The sequence below is a fragment of the Rhipicephalus sanguineus genome, chromosome 1 (assembly GCF_013339695.2).
Source record: "Rhipicephalus sanguineus isolate Rsan-2018 chromosome 1, BIME_Rsan_1.4, whole genome shotgun sequence".
Taxonomy (NCBI): Eukaryota; Metazoa; Arthropoda; class Arachnida; order Ixodida; family Ixodidae; genus Rhipicephalus; species Rhipicephalus sanguineus.
In genome coordinates, this window is record NC_051176.1 from 265326998 (window position 1) to 265332997 (window position 6000).

Consider the following 6000-nt stretch of genomic DNA (forward strand, 5'->3'; position numbering starts at 1 on the left):
AGCAGTCCGGTTGGCTACCCTACGCCGGGGGAAAGGGAAGCGAAGATCAGTTGAGGGCTGCTGAAAGTTAGGCTGGGTGATGAAAAAACAAAAACAAAAACAAAAATTGCAAGCATACAGTGGAATCAGCTAAACCAAGGCATCGCTGGTGGAAGTGGCCTTCGTCCAGCAGTGAACACAAGGATCATGACGATTATGATAATGATGCTTGCACACCTCTCTTTAGGCCGACTTCGATTTGACTTGTCAGTGACTAACAAACTGATGTTACAACCTTTCCGGACTTCGTGGTCTCGTTGGTGGCTCCTGGGTACACTATACGTAAAAGACATTTCGACAGGGTAGACAGCCTTATTTTTATAAAAAGGAAAATCTCGTCGCATTTTTGTCCGCCAAGAGCAGGATAAGTCAGGAGAACCAGAACACACACAGGACCCGTTGGTCAATGCATAGCCGAGATATCAAGACAGCTGCGTTAGCTTTGTGTAAGCCGCACGCGGAGGTCAGAATTAAAAAAAAATGACATAAAGGATGGCCTCAAAGCAGTTGTAAAGCTTTCCTTTATACATAAAGTTCCGTTGCCGCCGTACACTAAATGTGTGCACTCTATAAGGCACACTTGAGTAATTCATGCAAGACTGGTCATTACGAAAATGATTTATACACCCCCCCCCCATCTGAAGTCGTCACACACACACACACACACACACACACACACACACACACACACACACACACACACACACACACACACACACACACACACACACACACACACACACACACACACACACACACACACACACACACCCCGGCCAGCGAGCGTGATTCGAACGAGAAGTCATGATAATAACAACAACAACGGAGAAATAGAGTACGCGTGCGCAAGAAGCGCCGTATCGTCAAGCACGTATTCTGCGAGCGGCCCTCGGGGCACCTGCGATGAATGACGTCGCGAAGCCGCGAGTGGAGGCGTTCGCGACAACGCCGATCAGAGAAGGAAATCGGCCGATCTTTGTGGGAAGCGCCGAAACATTGCCGAAAGGACGTGCCTATCGCGCCAAGGGCGGCCGCGTATATACTTTCCATCTTTATTTCTCTTATCGCCCGAGTGCGCTCCGATAGGCCCATCAGGGCGCCGTAAATCAGCCAGTGACTCCTGCTGCTTCACAGTGTCAATGTCCGGCAGTGCTCGCGCTGGGGCAGTGCTGGAAGTGAGGCGTTTTTATCGCGGAGGAAGTTTGCATAGGGCCCGATAATTCCATTTCGGTTACAGCGGCTGTATCGCGACCCGCCGATTTCGGCGCGACCGGGGAGGTCTCAGCACGTCCGGTAGAGCGTGACCGACAGGCGTGCACGGAGAGCCTGACCACTCGAACCCCCGTTACACGAGCAGCGCCCGTCCGTGCCTCCCCTTGTTGAACCATACAAGTTTCTTGAGTCCGTAATCGGTGCGAAGAGCGTGCTACTCCCGTACGTTGAACGAAAAATATATGACACGGCTGAGAAAACATTTTACTATGCGTGCCATTCACACTTCGGTAACCGTTAAACAGCTCGGCGATTTTCGTCGCGACAGACGAAAGCTTTATGATGGCGATTACCTTAAAGCCCGGTGTTTGGACCCAAGAACAACACAGCAACTAAGACACACAATGAGAGATAGAGAGAAAGAAAAGGCAGGGAGGTTAACCATATCGTAATATCTGGTTTGCTGCTCTGCGCTGGGCGAGAGAAAAAGAAATGTTAAAGGATGAGGGAAACAAGGGAGTACGAGACCGTAAGTGAGTACACAGCAAATGTATGACATCAAGAACACGCATAACGTCGTCCACCCAAGTACGAAGGTAGCGCTTGGTCTGTAATGATAATCGGCGAGGCCATGCACTTTCAGATTTTCGGGCTCGGAGTGGTTGTAGTTTGTGAACGTTCCTCTTTACAGGAATGCCAGCACTGCACTCTGTGTGTCCAGTACATTTGCGCAGACGTAGTGTGCTGGTTATTAGGGGTTACGCGGATGACGTCCATTAATGATCCCAGTATACGGGTATTACTAGTCGGTCGGCATCTTCTCAAGTGTTGGTCAGGGGGGTAGGGGCAGAACCACGGAGCAAGTATCCTTGAGGAGGCGAAACTGTGCTCGCTCGGGCGTCCTAATAAAGTCACGGAATCGGGCACAGCACTGACGCACCCTCTGTCGTGAGAGTCCGCTAGCGGAGAGGGGAAAACGCGCGCGTCGCGCTCTCCGACGAAGCTCGCCGGTTCAAGGCCATTCGGTGTCGATTCGCCGTTCGCGCTTTACGCCCAAGTGGGTCTTTCTTGTGCGTTCTCGCCGGCTCCATATTTTTCAATAAATTAACGGAAAAAATGGCGTCACATACATAAAAATAACCAGAGAGATATCTTGTAGAACGCGAAATCGATAATATTTGGTAACGTGAACTCGATAGGTTAGGTATAATTTTTAAGGCGAAAGCCTTAGTTGACACATCAAACGCAAAACCTGACCGTCGGCGTCCCGCGTCGGTGGCGTCAACATAAGTGATGCAAAAAATCATCTACCGTGGTGGCGTCACCACATGACGTTATCCTGACGTCACAAATCACTCAAAATCTGTGACGTCACAATGACGTCACACGAAGTGATATCACCATGTCATGTGATGACGTCACATGACGTGACGTCATCACATGACATCGTCGCTTTGTGATCTGTCGTCAGATCACAGAGGCAGTGCAAAACCTGGTGAGGTGCAGAAAGTTTGTAAAGCCTCCGATCCTGGAGGCAGTGCAAAACCACGTTACACGCAGGAAGCTTTTGCACTGGGGTGGGGAAGGATAGGCACATCGACTGAGGAAAAAGAAGAAGATGATGATTTTCGCCTTCTAGTCGTCTTAGTCTAAGGCAAAGGGACCCTGTGAGTTTTTTTAACGAATGATGGGACTTACTCTCCGAGAAGTGCTTCTCGCAAACGTAGTCACGAGGCGTGAGTTCTCGATCTTTCCGTGATATGGCCCGAGCCCACGCTTCCAACCACACCGGGTCACTAGGAACTTTAAAGGTTGCGTACCCACTCCTTGCAGGATGCGTAACCACTGTTGCAGTTCGGCACGACACATTTCCGCCCCATCCTAAAGGAGCACTGGTGGAAATCTGCAAAGTGCTTTCCTTTGTTCACGGAGCAATACTTCTTTCAACGTGCCTTTGTTGCGGCGTGAAAAGCGCCCGCAAAGTTCGAGAAGTCAGCTCTGCCGGCACAAAGCGAAAGCCACTGAGCGCGCTAAAGAGACAAAAAGCCTGCAAATCGCAAAGGAATGCACGACAGCTTGCCCGCGCGAACTCGGAACTTTCCCTCCCAAGGCCATCTACGCAAGGTCCCATGCATCGAGGGGCCCATGCATGCGGCAGACGTCGTCTGTTCAGGGGCTACGACTAGCAGCTCGCTTCAAGCGCTGTACGGCCAATAATTCGGGCATTATCTATTAGTAACGGCCGCTAAAATATCTGTCGCATCTATCAATTGATGTCACAGACAGAAATCTGAGAAATTTTACATTGTAGGAGGCGGTATCACGATGTTTATACGTCGCGTCCAGAGAAGAGCGTGTAAACGATGGCAACACGCCGGAAGCGTCATCTGTCGTCCTGCGGCGAAAACTACATTTCCTCCGTGACGCTATTGCGCCTCCCTCGCGCGCTGCGGCGGCCGATCAGTTTCTCCTCCTCAAATACTTTTTTCTCGGTGGGCAGAACGCTTGTGCCTTTCGCAATCTGTGAATACGCGAAAGCGCAGGCCATTCTGAACAGCGGATAAAAGACAGGCCATCATGCAGGGCTAAGCTCTAATTTCCGCAACACGAGGCTCATAAGAGTGAATACGCTCTAAGAAAACAAAAAAAGAGTCCTTTTTCTTTTTGGTGAGTCCTGACTTGTCACATGTACGTATAACTCTCTTTAAAAAAAAAAAAAACTGGGGCATCTACGCACTAGCGGTGCGAAGACTTATGAAACAGCGAAGCTGGTGGCGTTCCCCTCCTCCTTTCCCTTTCCCACGCCTTGCTATACTATACTGTAGATGGCTATGCTGTGCTTCACCCTCTTACTTCTTCCTCTCCCTACTCCTCAATCTCACTTGCCTTTCCCACCCCCTTGCTATACTATACTATACTATACTATACTATACTATACTATACTATACTATACTATACTATACTATACTATACTATACGTGGCTATGGTACACTTTCTTTCTCTCTCTTCCTCTTTCTTTCTATCTCTTTCTCTCTTTCTTTGATTCTCTCTTTTCCTTTCTCTTTCGGTCTTGCTCTGTTTTTTTCTATCTCTTCTTTGTGTTTGTTTCTTTCTCCCTCTCTGTTTATTTTTCTCACCTTTCTATCTTTTTCTGCCTTTCTTCCCTTTCTTTCTCTCTATTTCTCGCTTTGTTTCTATCTCTTTTTCTCTCTCTGTATTCATTCTCTCGCCCATCCGAGTTATTGCATCCCACGTCGGACAAATGGGCGCACGTGTTCTGGGAGCGAAGCAAAACGTGAAGAAGAGGACGAAGAGGTCACGCGCATTTCATGATGATGATTGCTTTTGTTCACGACTAACGCAGTTTCTCCGAGCATCGCTGTTAATACACGTTAACTCTGCTAGGACACGTTGCCGGACTAGTTGGTTAGCATTCATAATAGACGCGGCGTAGCGCCACGCGACAGGGACTAATAAGAAGAAGACACCTACACAGCACTAACTTGCAGCTTGGTTCAGTTGCAAGTTAGCACTGTGTATGTGTCTTCTTCTTGTCACGTCTTGTCCTGTTGCGCTATTCGGTGTCATTTACGTTAACTCTCCCTTGGAAATCATTATACTCTTTTCGTAGTGTCGTGGGAGGTACGACTCTCCAAAAGAGCGTTAACGCGTATTTTTAAAGAGAGTTGTATATGTGACGTGTCAGGACTCACTGAAAATAGTAAGTGGTACTTTTTCTTTCCTTGGAGTGCACGAGGCGCGGTGGTGCGCGAGCGTTTTGCGCATCATTAATACACCTGTTGAAACGATGGCGTTCCAGACACTGCGATCAGACTAAACTCCGTCATAAATGCGCAAGGTAAAAGATACTTTTTTATTTAGCTGAGCTTGGAAGCGCTCTGCCTTCAGTTCAGAGCGTCTCTGCCTCTCGTGCTCTCGCTTTCTTCGTTCTCGGTTCCTTGAAACAACACACCCATACGCCAGAATCTCTGGCAGCCGCGGTCAGGAATCGCGCCTACGACCTCGTGCTCAGCGGCACAACGAAGCATATATATATATATATATATATATATATATATATATATATATATATATATATATATATATATATATATATATATATATATATATATATATATATATATATCCAACAAATGGCTACTAGACAAAAACATACGTAAAGCAAAGCGAGTGGAAAAAGCTAACCTAAGCTATTGCCTAAAAAAATTTGCGCAGCTTGCACTGAGTCGCGCAAGGTTGGGGCAGAGCAGAGCTGGTCGGCGCTCGGCTGGTCCTGGCTTCACTAAACACACGTGCACATGTGCATTCACACGCCGATGCACGAAGTGTTCACGTGATCACATTATAAATCACGAGAATTGGCTAGGAATCGATCGGGTTCGATTGGGAATCGCTTGGCAACCACAGCATCGAGTAGCTTAAGTACTGTAAATATCTTAATTAACTTAACTAGGATATTTAGCTCAATTGGCATAATTTGCATATTCGAGACTTGTTCTCGATTAGCTTGCATCACATGTCAACCTAGTCGAAAATATAGCTTAATTAGCATAATGAAGCTAATTAGTTCACCTGGTCTAATTTGCATATTCGAGGCTTGGTCTCGATTAGCTTGCATTCCTAGTGAACCTATGCTTAATTCATTAACCTAATTAGTGAGAAGTTCAGTCTAAATTAGGCTTAACTCGGTTCATCTTACCGAGCTCGGCATTGTCATGTATGCGATA